Here is a 17,637-nt window from a genome sequence, read left to right as displayed (position 1 = left end):
GAGACAGCCTTAACCAACCAGCTCAGACGAGAATCCTCTAGGGCTCTGTTCCCTAACCCTGTCATCAAGGCCCACCAACAGTGCATGTTTTGTGGAAATCCACAGAGGTAGTTAATCAGCTCTGCTGAGACTCTAATTATCTCACCTGTGAATGTTTGTGGTTTCCTGCAAAACATGTACTATTGGTGGGCCTTGAGGGGAACCCTGCTCTAGGGTGTGTATGACGCTATATACACAGCCTAGAAAGGAGAGAGGGTAAGTGAAAAAAAATCTATCAAACATTTGAATGAAAGGAACAACCAACGTGTTATTGTGCCTGGGAAACCTGAAATTATTGTGTGTAAAGTTGTGCATTTAGGTGGTATACACCTGAGATGCTGGCTGCAATGTATTTTGTCTGCTTGGTAACTGTCTGCAATGACACCCCTGTGTACTCTGCCCAACAGTCCCATAAAGTACTATGACACTTGTTTTCCCAGCAGCCAAGGGATTTTTTTCTCAATGGGATGACTTTACTAGATGCTCATGTTAATGGGACCATAGACAACATCATTTGTAAAGTGTTTTTCTCTCATAGGACTCAAAATGCATGACTTGTCTCAGTTCAGTAGTTCAGATCACTAATGGCGATTAAATAAATTCTTATAGCTAACTGCCTTGGTCCATTAACTGCACCCCTCTCCATAGACTGAACAAATTTACGCATACATATAAAACCAGAAGCCTGCATTTCATCAGAAAAGATACAATTCCCGGTTCTGCAAACTCATCCAATTCATTCATCTCTGTTCATTACCCATGATTAATTGTGTTTGTACAATACGGTTTTTCTTTACACAAACAAGTTTCATTCCTAGCCGTGAAAGCCTTTATTTTCAACTTACCTAAGATGTTTTAAAGAACACCGCCTATCGATCAAAGAGTTCTGTAAATTGAATCCATGTTTGATTGGTGAATCGCAAATTGTTTTGAATTCTCCATCTGTTAATGTTTTCATTAGTACCTTCCATAGATGAGACACCGCAGAGATTAAAAATTAAACATCTGCCTTTATGCCAAGATTTCAAATGATGTGTTACCAAACCTTCAGTCTCACATCTTAGTCTTCATAATGATAAAATGAGATGCATTTTTTTCTGTACTTTGCAATTATACTTATATAGTAACAAAAGCCTGACCAGGTTTGCAGTGGGATGCAAAAGTTTGGGCAACCTTGTTCATTGTCATGATTTCCCTGTATAAATCGTTGGTTGTTACGATAAAAAATGTCAGTTAAATATATCATATAGGAGAAACACACAGTTATATTTAAGAAGTTAAATGAAGTTTATTGCATTTACAGAAAGTGTGCAATAATTGTTTCAAGGGACTCCGAGCAGTGTCTGTGGGTATGCCTTTAAGCATACCCACAACTAATTAATTATATCCTCACACCTACCGCATGATGTTTGTAATTATATCCCCCTGGGTTCCTTGTATTTCATTGCATTGCACTTAATGGAGCTGCCGACACTGGGGAAAGTGTCGTCCTGCAAGGAATTCAAGATGGTGGCCGCGATTAAGATTACGAATAACGAAAACTAAAAGGCGTTGGGTGGTTTTTATATCATTGGAAAGAGGATAAAGAGAGCTTCAAAATGGTATGCATCTTTCCATAGTTACTGCACTGCTCGGAGTCCCTTTAAATGAAATTAGGCAGGTACATACATTTGGGCACCACAAAAAAATAAATTAAATCAATATTTAGTAGATCCTCCTTTTGCAGAAATTACAGTCTCTAAAATGCTTCCTGTAGGTTCCAAGGAGAGTCTGAATTCTGGTTGAAGGTATTTTGGACCATTCCTCTTTACAAAACATTTCTAGTTCATTCAGGTTTGATGGCTTCCGAGCATGGACAGCTCTCTTTAATTCATACCACAGATTTTAAATTATATTCAGCCAGATGGCCATTCCAGAACATCGTGCTTGTTCCTCTGCATGAATGCCTTAGTGGATTTTGAGCAGTGTTTAGGGTCGGTGTCTTGTTGAAAGATCCAGCCCCAGCGCAGCTTCAGCTTTGTCACTGATTACTGGACATTGGTCTCCATAATCTGCTGATACTGAGTGGAAACCATGCGTCCCTCAACTTTGACAAGATTACCAGTCCCTGCACTGGCCACACAGCCCCACAGCATGATGGAACCACCACCATATTTTACTGTAGGTAGCAGGTGCTTTTCTTGGAATTCTGTGTTGTTTTTCCTCCATGGTTATGCCCAAATAACTCAATTTTAGCTTCAGTCCACAGCACTCTATTCCAAAATGAAGCTTGCTTGTCCAAATGTGCTTTAGCATACCTCAAGTGGCTCTGTTTGTTCTGTGGGCAGAGAAAAGGCTTCCTCTGCATCACTCTTGCATACAGCATCTCCTTGTGTAAAGTGTGCCGAATGGTTAACCGATGCACAGTGACACCATTTGCAGCAAGATGATGTTGTACAGGTGCTGACCTGTGGGTTGACTCTGACTGTTCTCACCATTCGTCGATTCTGTTTATCTGAGATTTTTCTTGGTCTGCCACTTCGAGCCTTAACTTGAACTGAGCCTGTAGTCTTCCATTTCCTCATTATGTTCCTAACTGTGGAAACAGACAGCTGAAATATCTGATACAGCTTTATTTATCCTTCTATTATGGTGAACAGTCTTTGTCTTCAGGTCATTAGAGAGTTGTTTTGAGACCCCCATGTTGCTACTCTTCAGAGAAAATTAAAAGAGAAAGGAAACTTACAATTGACCCCCTTAAATACTCTTTCTCATAATTGGATTCACCTGTGTATGTAGGTCAGGGGTCACTGAGCTTACCAAGCCAATTTGAGTTCCAATAATTAGTTCTAAAGTTTTTGGGAATCCATAAAATGACAAATTTATGCACCTGCCTAATTTTATTTAAACAATTATTGCACTCTTTCTGTAAATCCAATAAACTTAATTTCACTTCTGGAATATCATTGTGTGTGTCTCCTATATGATATATTTAACTGTCATTTTTTATCCAACAAACAACGATTTATACAGGAAAATCATGCCAATTAACAAGGTTACCCAAACTTGCGTATCCCACTGTACATCACAGCTAGTGGTAGGGGAAATGGAAAGGCTTTATTTTCCTCATCATTTCCTGAAAATTAAGTGAATTACTAAAGTCATGAAACCAGCACAAGAGCAGAGTATGGAGGCTACCACAAGCAGTCTTTTCTAAGTGCCAGTGATTTGAAAAGCTTTTGCTAATGCAATGCAATGCTATGCATTATTTTTATAAAATCACTCAAGTGGGATCACGCCCATAGTTTACATTAGTAAGAGCTTTTCAAATCACAAGTGCTTAGAAATGGCTTAGTAACATACTGCTAGTGGGTCAAGGCCTAAATTTGATTTAACAAAATTGCACATGCCTGAGTGGCATACTACTGTCTTGGCTTTATAGCAGATGAAGGTTGCTAAGTACTGTATGGTTCTAAGGATCTATGGAGAAGGAATTTACATCAGTTTTTTTATTTTCAAAATCTAAATTTTCAAAAATGAATTTATTTTCTGAAATACATATGTAGAAACTAGCCTTGAAATTGTACTTTATTGTAGACAAAGGATTGCAGTCAAATTACAGATAAACCAGCAGGACACAAAGGCCCATATGCAATTAACGTTTTCTTCTGCATTTTCTCCTAGGTGATATTTTAAAACTTGCATATAAATGCATTTCAAACTGCCAGCAAGAAAGGAAATGCTCAAAATAATTTTGATAGTATTTTTCACCTACTTGGTACTTTTTCAATTGCAAAGTGCTGAAAAGTTATTTTAAATAGAAGATAAAAATGATTTACTAGGAGAAAACTGTGGAAGAAAATAAGCATGATCATTTTATTTCTTTATTTCTTAATCTGACTCAGATGTTACCTGTAAAAGATTAGTCTTCTTTTATAATTAGAAAAGTGCAGTTATAACAATAGATAAAAATGTTTTCTCTCCACAGGTGGTACCCAGCTATTGTTTCTTGTTTGAAGGCAAATGAAGAGAAAAGAGAAACTTGGGAGCAATATTTTTCTTAACATCAAGCCAAAAGGTATCTGATTATGTTGGCATTTGTGTTGATTTATGTGTGTGCAATGTTTATGTATTTACTCAGCAGAATATTTTAGTCAAACCTATAATTCTGCCTATGCCCAAGTGGGTACACTTTTGTTTGTAATAAAATCATTTTGATCAGAAGCTTAAGGCATACGTTAAAAAAGTCAGATGCTTACCTCAGCAGTGGGAAGCCTCTGGGTAGTCAAGAGGCTTCATAGATGCTTCTACAACTCAATGTTCCAGTGCAGGGTCCCTTTAAACCTTTTCGACAAAAGATTGTCAAATAGGTTTCTTGCAGTGTTGCCAACCGCCCGTAAATTTACGGGCAGCCCGTAATTTTTGATACAAATTAAGCTGCCCGTGAATTCCGTAAGGAATTCAGCAGCGTCCGTAAAAGGGCGGCCAATTGGCCGCCCGCTCCGTTGCAGGAGGACAGCAGCGCAGTGGAGGAAGAGCTGTGGGGGCAGCGGTGGAGAAGGGGGACAATCGCCCCCCCTTCTCTCACCTTAGTGCTCTCCCTCCCTCGCTGACTGTCCCCCTCCTGATCTAAGTGACGAGTGGCTGGCAGTGGCGTTTGGCAGCGGGCGGGACTTACCTTCCGTCTCGCTCCTGCGCCGGAAGTTCTGCTGTTCTGGTCTGGACCAGACCAGAGTAGCGGCAAATCATCCCGCGCCGACCACGAGACGCAGGTAAGTTCCACTCGCTGCCGCCTGCCACTGCCAGCCACTCGTCACTTAGTTCAGGAGGGGAGAGCGAGCTGCTCCCCTCCTGCTTTGGGGGGTGACCTGGCTACCCATGGGCACATGTACCTCTGGCTACATCTACTGGGCACATATAACCCTGGCTACATCTACTGGGCACATATAACCCTGGCTACATCTACTGGGCACATATAACCCTGGCTACATCTACTGGGCACATATAACCCTGGCTACATCTACTGGGCACATATAACCCTGGCTACATCTACTGGGCACATATAACCCTGGCTACATCTACTGGGCACATATAACCCTGGCTACATCTACTGGGCACATATAACCCTGGCTACATCTACTGGGCACATATAACCCTGGCTACATCTACTGGGCACATATAACCCTGGCTACATCTACTGGCCACATATACCTCTGGCTACATATACTGGGCACATATAACCCTGGCTACATATACTGGGCACATATAACCCTGGCTACATATATTGGGCACATATAACCCTGGCTACATCTACTGGCCACATATACCTCTGGCTACAAATACTGGGCACATATAACCCTGGCTACATATACTGGGCACATATAACCCTGGCTACATATATTGGGCACATATAACCCTGGCTACATCTACTGGGCACATATAACCCTGGCTACATCTACTGGGCACATATAACCCTGGCTACATCTACTGGGCACATATAACCCTGGCTACATCTACTGGGCACATAAACCTCTGGCTACATATATTGGGCACATATAACCCTGGCTACATATACTGGGCAGATATAACCCTGGCTACATATACTGGGCACATATAACCCTGGCTACATATACTGGGCACATATAACCCTGCCTAAATATACTGGGGACATATACCGCTGGCTACATATACTGGGCACATATAACCCTGCCCACATATACTGGGCACATATACCCCTGCCTAAATATACTGGGGACATATACCTCTGGCTACATATACTGGGCACATATACCCCTGCCTACATATACTGGGGACATATACCTCTGGCTACATATACTGGGCACATATATCTGCTGGCTACATATACTGAGGACACTGGCTGTTTGCCATTATGTGCATTTACTGGTGAAAAGCTGTCTCTTATGTGCATTTACTGGTGAAAAGCTGTCTCTTATTATGTGCATTTACTGGTGAAAAGCTGTCTCTTATTATGTGCATTTACTGGTGAAAAGCTGTTTCTTATTATGTGCATTTACTGGTGAAATGCTTTCTCTTATTATGTGCATTTGCTGGTGCAAAGCTGTCTCTTATTATGTGCATTTACTGGTGAAAAGCTGTCTCTTATTATGTGCATTTGCTGGTGAAAAGCTGTCTCTTATGTTCATTTACTGGTGAAAAGCTGTCTCTCATTACGTGCATTTACTGGTGAAAAGCTGTCTCTCATTACGTGCATTCGCTGGTGAAAATCTGTCTGTCATTACGTGCATTTACTGGTGAAAGGCGGTCTCTTATGTGCATTTACTGGTGAAAAGCTGTCTGTCATTACATGCATTTACTGGTGAAAGGCTGTCTCTTATGTGCATTTACTGGTGAAACGCTGTCTCTCATTATGTGCATTTACTTGCCATGCCCACTTTAGTCGCCGCAAATTTTCTCGAACATGTTGCCCCCTACCCATTTGACTGCCCCCTCATATGTGCCAGTCTAGAACCAGCCCTGTACCCCTGCCTACATATACTGGGCACATATACCCCTGGCTACCTGTTCTGGGGACACCTCTCCCCCTGGCTACCTGTTCTGGGGACATCTATACCCCTGGCTACCTATTCTGGGGACACCTATAGACCTGGGGCTACCTATTTTTGGGGAACCACTGCTGTCAGATTAAATGTATTTTGGGGAACTGCTGCCAGATTATGTGTATGTTTTGGGAATCGCTGCTGCCAGATTACATCTATTTTTTGGGAACCACTGCCATATTATCTGTATTTTGGAAGAACCTCTGCCAGATTATGTGGATTTTTGGTGAAATGCTGTAAGATTACATGTATTTTGGGGGAAGGGGGGAAACACTATGGCAGAGCTCAAACTTCCCTGGCAGACCTTTCACAGCAATATTAAAATCATGTATATTTGGCCCCACCCATGACCACTCCCACATTCTGTTGCGTGACCACGCCCATTTTTTCGGCGCTACGCGTGGCGCAGGTAGTTTTGGCAGTAAAAAAAATCTTTTGTCAGTAAATTTTTAGGTATTTGTCAGTAAAAAATAATGTGAAAGGTTGGCAACACTGGTTTCTTGTGACCTCGCTCCTGCCTTGGATAACTACATCCAGACTGGTGATGTTTGAGTAAGGTCAAAAAATGTCCAGTGGGTGAAAGCTCTCATGCACAGTGTAAGTGTTTTTGTATTTTAGTTTTGTGATTTTGCATGTGCAAACAGGAAGTGTACTCTGACCCAGAATTGAATGTCTTTTAAAGCAAATTTGCTTAGAAAATGTTCACAAAATTGCTGTTTTTAAGAGTTTAAGAGTTTTTAAATCGATTTTTCCTAAACCTTGTATTGAAGTGCAATCTCCGAGAAAATGCTGCATGACAAGCATTTGGGATTGGAAAAAAAGCTCATCGCTCATGTGAGAACACTCACATAGGATTTCATTACCCAATCACTTTTACAGTGCTTTTAAAAACACTAGCAATTTAAATCAACGCTAGCAATTCAAATAAAAAAAACTCAAAAGGCTCATAGTGAGAACCAGCCCTAAAAAAAACATGCAGGAGGGGCTTCATTCTACAGGGCATGCATGGGCCTTACTTCCAGATGCCCAGTCCTGATTCATTCATCCATGCCGATGGCCAGAAGATGAGAAGCGACCATGTGCTTGGATGGTGGGCTCAACAAGGATCCAGGAAACCACTGGACCTCCAGAGGCTTCTGCCTGTTGAGATTAGCATCCAAAACCCTCCCACTCACATTACAGGGGTTGCATTAAAAATTATTTCACTGATCAACCACTTATTTGCTCCTTCACTGAGGCCCCTTTTACACTATGCTGGATTCATTGTGTTGCATTACCCTTTCTGTACGCAGAGTAACTCAACAGCAATGAAAGTCTAAAGAGCCTAGCGCACTTATCCTGTCGCATTGTTTTGCTCTGGAAGTGCCTGAGTCCCCACTGAGCCATCACAAAGTCAAGTCAACAGCACATTACAGTCAGACTTTCGTGGAGACACAGTGGCGGCAGAATGCATGTAAGTCAATGGGCAATGTAGAAGATTGAAATACGTTGGCAGCAGAGGCGCATATGCAGAACGTTGTGATTATGACAAAGAAACCTGTGAATCCCAGTGACATACTTTTTGTCCAGCAGGGAGTACATAACTGGGCGAGGGGCAGTGAAGGGTGTGCGGGGGGTGTGCAAGGTGCATGCGGGGGGATGGCGCTAAGCATATGACCCTTTCAGGGCACTCTGCCGCAGGGTCATATAAATGTAGTTTTATGTGTTTTGTGGTGCGATGCAATAGGGTAGAGCATTGCAGTGCAACGCTATTGCCAGGTGCAAAACCAGCCTGAGGGAGAATTCCTAACATCCACAAATGTAATTATTTTAGGTATGGTAATGCCCAGTTTTGGTACCATTATGCACCTGCCAACATAATGCTACCTTTGTTCATATGCAAATTTTGTCAAGTTGGGATATTTGTTGAGGGGTTCTTAGAAGTTTTAAGTTTGCATCATTAGTTATTGGGAAAGGCAGGTAATTGGACAGGAGACGGTGGTGTAAAGGGATCTTTATTGAGATGCAAATAATTCTGAATTGATGCAGGATTAGACATATTTTGGACAGAAATGTATGTAGCTTGAAAATTGGATTATTCTATTTTCAAGCTACATACATTTGCTTCCTGCACCAACTCAGAATTCTTTGCATCTCACTGTCCATGCTTTCACATCACCTTCTCCTGTCCAATTACCTGCCTTCTAGTTGTGCTTTCCTAGTCTGGCTTTTGCTATCACTTCACAGTGACATGCTTTTTTTAATACAAAATCTTTTCTCTGAAGTATGCATCAATGCTGGTGAAACAGTTTGTGTAGTGCATTGCTTCCATAAGACATTGTAAATATCTTATTGTGGTAGCTGTTGGGATATCGCAGAATGAGGCCTAAAGCATGTCAAGCAAATTACACCATTAAAGTGGAAGTACTTTTAACATTTGCTGCCTTTGCTCCCCATTTGTATTTATTATTTTGGGTTTACTTAAGTGTTTTTTTTTTACAGTAATAAGGAATATTTTCCTTAATTTACAGATTTAGCTTCTCCCCCCGTGACATGATGTCGAGGCAAGGTACCAGATACAGTGCTAGTCATGATAGGAGCTGATATGATAAGCCCCTTTTTCTCTCTCTCTCTGCAGGACACTTCTGAAAAGAAAGGAAGGAAGGGGGTTTAAAGTGGATCCAAATGAACTTTTACTCATTGCATAATTGTGTTCCTTTCCTATTGTTTATAGTGCATTCCTCAAGCCAAATACTTTTTTGTTTTTGTTTTAATACTCTAATTCCCTATAAACTAAACAAGCCCCGCCCAGTTTTTCAGAGAGCCTTTGCAATAGCAAGGGCTCATGGGAGCTCAGTCTGGGCAGGAAGAGGGGGGGGGGGGGTATTTCTAGCTAGAGATTTCAGAGGCAGAGGGGAGGAGGGAGGATGACGGGGATTAGGTTTTTTTCAGTCTGAGTGCTGATGGTGCAGATAAGCCTGCCTCTGTGTAATGCTTACAAACAACATGGCTGCTGTCATTGCATCACAGGAAGAAATAACCATATTCTATTAAAGCTGTTTGCAGCTAGATTTGCTGTTTAAACTATCTACACTTTACATAAGATATATAGACAAGTTACTTGTAATAGTTAGTTTTTCATCTCGGATCCGCTTTAAGGGGAGGCACACAAGACCAGAGCCCTGGACAGCTTGCAGTGGTATTCACATACTGCCTAAAGCCCCCTCTCTTGGATCTTTTTGGCATGAATATTCTGGGTCACACAACATCACAGGGACACAAACACTTGCACAATCCCACAGCATATAAGCATATTCAGGAGGGATGGGCTGGACAGGGCTAGTGCTTCCATTAATGCAAAGGGGGCAATTGCCTCTGAACCTCCAGTCCATAGGGGCCACTCAAGTGTCTGTCCCCCCTTTAAAAATTAAATGTGTGCCACGAGCCACTGGATCGCCGCAGTGGGCTGAATTATAAAAAAAATAGCCTGATCACTAGGAGGGTGTAAGCCTGTGGTCCTCAAGTGGTTAATTTCAAGGCCACTTTAACTAGCCACATGGACAGTGTAATTTTTAGTTTTACCTGAGAGAAAGCTATCCAAACTCCTCCCTCTACCACATGATCTCCCACACAAACTGTTATCAGAGAGGATGTGAGGCAGAGCACTCTTCTTGTGAGCACTGAGTTAACCTATCGCAGCATATGAAAAGGCTGATCACTAAATGGAAATACCCACTCTGGTGTCATTGGGAAAAGTGAAAAATAAAAGGACTTGTGCTCACGGCCATCTGATTTTAGTGAATTACTCATGTAGCTTTATGGTTAGTTTGTTCTTTTTTTATTTTGTTTGTTTGTTTGTTTGTTTTTTTTAAGATTTGATAAGGGCATAATTGAGCAACCCTGACTAGCAGCTAGCAACCCTACATTTTATTATTATTATTATTATTATTATTATTGTTATTATTATTAGGCAATGTTTGCAACTCTTGCATGCGTTATAAAAAAAAAACATGTCGGGGTGGGGGGCTGCTAAAAGACTAGTAAATTAGCCATGGCGTGACTACAGTCAAGTGCTTGCACCCATGGTGAGATTTGTGAAGAAAACCCTGTGGGTGCATGGATGTGACAGTTGACAAGCAAGCTATAATTTACCTACCTTTCAACAACTCTTGCTGTATTCTTATGTGAGCCAGGTGAGGGTTGCAAACTTTTTTCACCTTAAGGAAGAACATTAAAAAAAATCCACTCAGATTTTTTCAATTTTATACTGATTTCCACTTTTCCATTGTTTTCCAACCCTAGTGAATTATTAATATTTCTTATTCTGCTGTAATTGCAGCAGGTTTTTAATGCTAGCTCAAGTAGTGAATAAATACCTGTCTCCTCCCTCCCACCTCAAACCTATATTTACACACTCTAAATATTAAAGTTTTTTTTTTTTTGCATTGATAGAATTCTATAAATTAAAATTTCTTATATACACATACCGTATGTATGAAAAAATGTAAGTCAATTTTGGATTCACTTTAGAGGAATTTTTATTATTCATTTTAGTCCCTTCTGCGTTCCACTTGTCTGCTTGATATTGGAAGGATGAAAAGTAATTTTCACTCACAAAGAAAGTTCTAAATATATAGTCACTAGGTGTCTCACAACAGTACAGATGAATGTGCTGTAACAACCTTCATTCTCTCCATGGACATGCCAGTGGAATCTTGCTGGGGAAGCTGTCATGTTTAATGGATGCTGCAAGATAAGTTAATAAAAGCATTCTTCAAACTAAGTATGCCATCTAAAAGCATTTAAGACATCTAAACATTTTCTTCCAAGTTTGTGATTTGTGAAAGCAGCTATCAGGACTGTGTTAAGGATTTGATTGCACTATTCTCCATTCATGTCCCCATCAATACTTGCAAATTACCACTTAGCAGTCAGCCATACAATTCCCCTATAGCTTTACAATAGCACCTTATCTTATGCTAGTAAGTTTTACATGGCGTCTCTTCTGGCCTTCGAATCTGCCAACCAGAAAAAAACTGGTAAAATATACATTGACAGTCAATTAGAGAGAATGTAAGATGTCATAAAGTCTTCTCCCTTCTATGCTTCATTCATACTTTGTACATAAGCCACCTTATGTTTACGTATATTGACCCTCTGTATTGTAATATGTGACCTGTGTCTGTGCCATTGTATATTGTTGTAATGTTTCTCCTATTTATTGTGTATTGATACATAATATGTTATACATTAAGATAATAATAAAAAGTCTTAACTTATAATTTATAGAAACAACTTAAAGGACCACTTTTGCAGAAAAATGTAAAATACATACATATATAATGTACATTTCTCCCAGAATAGTATCCACTATAAATTATTTATTTTGTAAATTAATTTTGCTATCACTTACAGTAGGTAGTAAAGCTGACAGATTTTGGACTAGTCCATCTCCTCATAGGAGATTCTCATGATGATCTTTATCCTTTAAAAGAACACTATACAAAGCTGGCAGACAGCTTCCCTACTAATTTGCATACTCTTTTGGGAGTTGAACTTGGCAACTACAGTTCAGTTAGCACGTTCTAACTAAATAAATAAATGAGTATCCCCATGAGGAGATGTACTAGTCAAAAACCTGACAGATCTGTTATATTTTCACTGCCTACAGTAACTAACGGTGACAAAGAAAAAAGTAATTTATAGTGCATTTTACTCTGGGAGCAATGCATAATTGTATATTTGTGTTTTAAATTGTATTTATTTATTTGCAATCCTTATCCTTTAAATACGTTCTAAGAGAGAGATGATGCCAATCAGTTTTGAAAGAGAGGTGTAACGATTGTGGAATTATCTCCGTGATCAGCGCACAAGTCGTGCGCTGACACGGCGGAAATCCTCCACAAGCGTATGAAAGGAGAGAACCCAGCTTTGGTGCAAAGCACCAGTAGAAGGAAATTCCCACCGGCAGGTGGAGCTGTGGAGTGCAGAGGAGCAAGCCTCTGTACTGACACAGATGCCAGATGGGAATTGTCCGAATTGCAACCGAGCAGGGCAAGATAGCCCTTGAAGAGAGAGAGCACAGCGACAGGGTGAATGTGTGTTCACCAATCTAGTCGCCAACCCACGACGATGAACACACAACCGTGAAGATCAGGTGGGAAAGCAATCGCAAGAGATAGCGATTGCTAATAGCGACGCAAGACTGAATAAGCACAGAAAAGGGATGTATGTATGTCCACCAATCGTGTCGCCAACCTGCGACAGTGAACACACAAGAGAAGAAATCAAGTGAGAACGCAATCGCAAGAGATGCGATTGCGGATGAGAATGAGCACAGGGACAGAATGTATGTGTGTGCACCAATCCACTCGCCAACCCGCGATGGTGCACACACAACAGCAGAAACAGAGTAGGAAGGCAATTGCGAGAGAGGCGATTGCCAGAGGTGACACAAGACTAAGCAGAGGTAGACCCAGGAGCAGAGCAAAGGCACAGTAAATCATACAATGAGAATGATAAGGAAAATAACAAACGCAAACTAAACGCGAACACCGAACTCATTCGCAACAGCGAACGCGTCAACAGCGCGGTCTCCGCACGTTAAGCGCAACAGAGACAAGCACGCCAACCTAACTAACCACCGACACACAAACACGAAACAGAGAACGCGAGCGCTTGCTTAACGGTTGCCTCACCGAGCCTACCGCAAGCATTCGTATCAGACAAGACAGACAGACGGACGGACGGACAACGGGAATATGAGAGGTACGATCCACCACTCTTCCGCCAGAGCGAGTGCAATCCGGGCTCAGGGATAGGACAGAAGAGATCCACTGCTCTCTCCACCAGAGCGAGTGTGATCCAAGTAGGGAAACAGAGTTAGCAGGATCCACTGCTCTTTCCGCCAGAGCGAGTGCGATCCAAGTACAGCAACAGAGCTTAGCAGGATCCACTGCTCTTTCCACCAGAGCAAGTGTGATCCAAGTATAGAAACAGAGTTAGCAGGATCCACTGCTCTTTCCGCCAGAGTGAGTGCGATCCAGGTACAGCAAGATGAGGTAGCCAGTAGCAACCGCTGCTCCAGCTTACCCTCCAAGAATACAGATCAGAAGGATCCACAGCCGCTACCGCTAGAGGCTAGTGTGATCCAAACAGATGAACAGAAGGAGCTACCAGTAGCAACTGCTGCTCTGGTTAGCACCCCCAGACAGACAGAACAGGCAATACAAATAATACAACCTGACTGAACTAGAGGGGTGTCTAATACAGCCCCCCAAATACTCTAAGATAACTTTAACAATCCAACAGGAAAGGCTGACACTCAAGGAGTGTGTTAACAAACCATTATGACCAGCAAAGGATTGTGGGAGAAGAAGGCTTTTATACTGCCAGCCCTCAAAGGAGACAGCTGGGCAATTTGCATGTATGCAAATCCCTCAGCAAAGCAACTCTGAAAGTTGCAAGATGAAGCCAGGTCTCTTTTCCAGAGACCTGCATCCCTCAGACATAAGGAATGGTCAAACAGCTGTCTGCCTGTGCAGCCAGCTGAGCGGATCATTACAAGAGGAAACAGTAATTATTACCAAACATATAAAAAACATTGTTCAGCCAAACAAATTTAAGTAAGTATGTGGGTATGTTTAGCCAATCTATAAAATGTAATCAAAATGCTAACATTTGTATAGCGCTTTTTCTCCTGTCAGACTCAAAGGACTTGAAGCTGCAGCTACAGTATGCCACCCTGCAGCATTAGGGATTCTTGCCCAAGGACTAGATATGGTTGGAAATGCAGATTTCTGATTCTGATGAAATTCCAATTTCCGCAAATGCCAACATTCTGATGGATTCCAAAACAGTTTTTTTTTTGACATTTTTGTTAATAAAGTTAGGTAATTGTTTTTTTTTTTAAAGGGTTTTTTTATGGAATCCATAATATTGTCTGACTCTGAAATACTTGGTAGTATTGGAATAATCAGAGAATGAAAAAAATTATCGCAGAAAACGGAAAACCACAGAGATTTTAAACCAATCATAAGAATCTGAAAATTGTGCTTGGTCTAAAATTACCACAGAAATCCATTTTCCACAGAAAAGTGTTTCTTTCTCTGATTGGTGCAATGCTTTTGAGTCCTGTGATTGGACTAGAATTTCCAAGTTGCTGTAATACAGCATTCCTACGGATTCCGAGTGCCGATTTCCGATTACCACTGTGAAATGCCAATTGGAAACTTAGATATCGTCATTCCGTCATAATTTTTTCACCATTATAACCAAGGACTCCTTACTGAATAGATACTGGTCCTAGCCAAGACTCAATCCCTGGTAGCCTACGTAACCAGTACACTGGCCAGTTTTAACTAAAAAGCCAGTTCACGCATAGACGAAAAAGTACTTAAAAACTTTGGAAGACTAAATGGGCCTGATACAATTCACTTTTTCTCCTAAGTTTTCTACTAGGTGAATTTGCACATCTTATCAAAAAAATGTCTTTTAAGCCCCCAGCAAGCAAGAAAATACTCAAAGTAATTTTTTAACGTACTTTTTCAATTGCAAAGTTCTGAAAAGTTATTTAAACAAAAGATGAAAAATGATCTCCTAGGAGAAAACTTAGGAGAAAAAGTGATGCGCAATGTGTTTCAGACTACCTGTGATGACTGGTCATGCAGCCAGTGCTTAGATCTTCATCGTTTGTGAGAAATCACATATGATTTGTGACTTTCCAAAAACCCAATCATCATACATTTAATATATTTCAATGACCTTGCAATTTCTGTGCATTCTTATGTGATTTGCAGTTTGTGTTTATTTTACATTTAAAATTCAGAGGGCAGGTTTGCTTTTTTTCCATGTGTGATTCGTATTTCAATTCAAGTCAATGAAAATGCAGAAAAATAGTGTTTTTCCCCAAAAAGCTTATGCGTTTTCGATTAGTGAGATGTATTTTTCATGTAAATTACCTAATTGATATGCATAGAAAAATTGCAAACACAGGCATAGAAAAATTGTACTTGCATGAAAACTCAAGGTTAGTTGTAGCAAAAATGCATGACTCCTGTAAAGAGCAACAAAAGTGCATGTTTAACTAGTTAACAACTTAGGGGTTTAGGACCAGAGCAATTTTCACCTTTCAGCACTCCTCCCTTTCATTCGCCAATAAGTTTTTCACTACTAATCACAACAAAATGATTTATACCTTGTTTTTTTGCCACCAATTAGGCTTTCTTTGAGTGGTGCATTTTGCTAAGAATTATTTTATTCCAAATGCAGGAAGAATACAGAAGAAAAAAAATAAAAAGAAAAAAATTCTCAGTTTTCATCCATTATAGTTTTAAAATAATATATGCTACCATAAATAAAACCCACTAATTGTATTTGCCCATTTGTTATGGTTATTACACTGTTTAACCACTTCCCAACTGAGGGGTTTTACCCCCTGACCACCAGAGCAATTTTCACCTTTCAGCGCTCCTTCCATTCATTCGTCTATAATTTTATCATTACTTATCGCAATGAAATGAACTATATCTTGTTTTTTTCGCCACCAATTAGGCTTTCTTTAGGTGGGACATTATGCCAAGAATAATTTATTCTAAATGTGTTTTAATTGGAAAATAGGAAAAAATGTGGGAAAAATTTATTATTTTTCAGTTTTCGGCCTTTATAGTTTTTAAATAATGCATGCTACTGTAATTAAAACCCATTAAATGTATATGCCTATTTATCCCGGTTATAAAACCGTTTAAATTATGTCCCTATCACAATGTTTGCCGCCAATATTTTAATTGGAAATAAAGGTGCATTTTTTTCAGTTTTGCGTCCATCCCTAATTACAAGCCCATAGTTTATAAAGTAACAGTGTTATACCCTCTTGACATAAATATTTAAAAAGTTCAGTCCCTAAGGTAACTATTTATGTATTTTTTTTAAATTGTAAATTTTTTATTTTTTTTTTAATTACAAAAAAAAAATTGGGGAGTGTGGGAGGTAAGGAGTTAATTTTTTGTGTAAAACTAGTTTATTTGTGTGTAAAAAATGGTTAGGGTGTAGTTTTACTATTTGGCCACAAGATGACAACAGTAACTTTTTGTTTCATGCGACCTGCAAGCGTCCTTCCGGACGCTTGCAGGAAGTAGAAAGAGGCTGGGACTTTGTTATTGCTCACAATGATCGCGCTGCTCAGCCGAGCGGCAGCGGATCATTGTGGGGCTTAGATCAACGAACGGGAATGGATTTTCCCGTTCGTTGATCTCTGGGCAAGCGGGCGGCGGCGTGTTTACTAGCGGCGGGCGGCGTGTTTACGAGCGGGGGCGCGGGCAGCGACGGGAGTGCGCAAAGTACGGATTTCTCCGTCCCTGGGGGTTAAAGGATGGAAAAAGGGACGGAGAAATCCGTACGGGCGGGGGTAAAGTCGTTAAATTATGTCCCTATCACAATGTATGGCAACAATATTTTATTTTTTCAGTTTTGCATCACTAGCTACAAACCCTATTTGTAAAATAAATAACAAAAATATACATACATATTTTAAAAAAAAGTATTACCTAAGTTCACTATTTATGTTTTTTTTTTTTATGTCACTTTTGTTTAACCACTTCTCCTCCCCGAGACGAGTAACTACGCCCCTGCAAAATGCCACAACTCTGTGCAGGGGCGTAGCTACTATGTCCCTCCCGCCGTGCCCTTTCCCCGTGCTCGGTACCACCGCTCATTACCGCCGATCGTTAGCCGCTAGATCAATGAATGGGAACACAAATCCCATTCAGTGATCTAAGTCCCCCTGTGAATGGCTGGAGCTGTCTATTTAGACGGCTCTGCCATTCACAAATCCTGTCCAAACAGTACTTCCGTTTGTATGTGTAGTACGGATAACTAATAGAACATTAGTAGCAAAGAAAAGAGAATATTTTTATTTTCAGTATAAAGCTTTTTTTATACTGTATATATAACATTGCATCATTATGTCATATTTGCAACTACAACACTCTGTATTTTTAACTATGAAACAAAGCAGGGCTAATGACCCTTTGAGCTCCCCTGCAGTAAAACCTTATCCAAAGCT

At 40.5% G+C, this 17,637-nt stretch overlaps 1 protein-coding gene across 3 annotated transcripts in view; it reads left to right on the top strand.

Moving 5' to 3' along the window:
• The window catches only part of KHDRBS2 (KH RNA binding domain containing, signal transduction associated 2), a 588,641-nt gene that overhangs the window by 524,567 nt on the left and 46,437 nt on the right, over positions 1-17,637 (top strand). For all 3 annotated transcript variants that reach the window (XR_011031441.1, XR_011031439.1, XR_011031440.1), the window contains one exon: positions 4,007-4,096. The gene's annotated coding sequence lies outside the window, so the exon portion shown is untranslated. The remainder of the gene's footprint in view (positions 1-4,006; positions 4,097-17,637) is intronic.

Source organism: Hyperolius riggenbachi, chromosome 4 (genome assembly GCF_040937935.1).
Source record: "Hyperolius riggenbachi isolate aHypRig1 chromosome 4, aHypRig1.pri, whole genome shotgun sequence".
NCBI classification, from domain to species: Eukaryota; Metazoa; Chordata; class Amphibia; order Anura; family Hyperoliidae; genus Hyperolius; species Hyperolius riggenbachi.
This window is presented reverse-complemented; position numbering and strand designations above follow the sequence as displayed.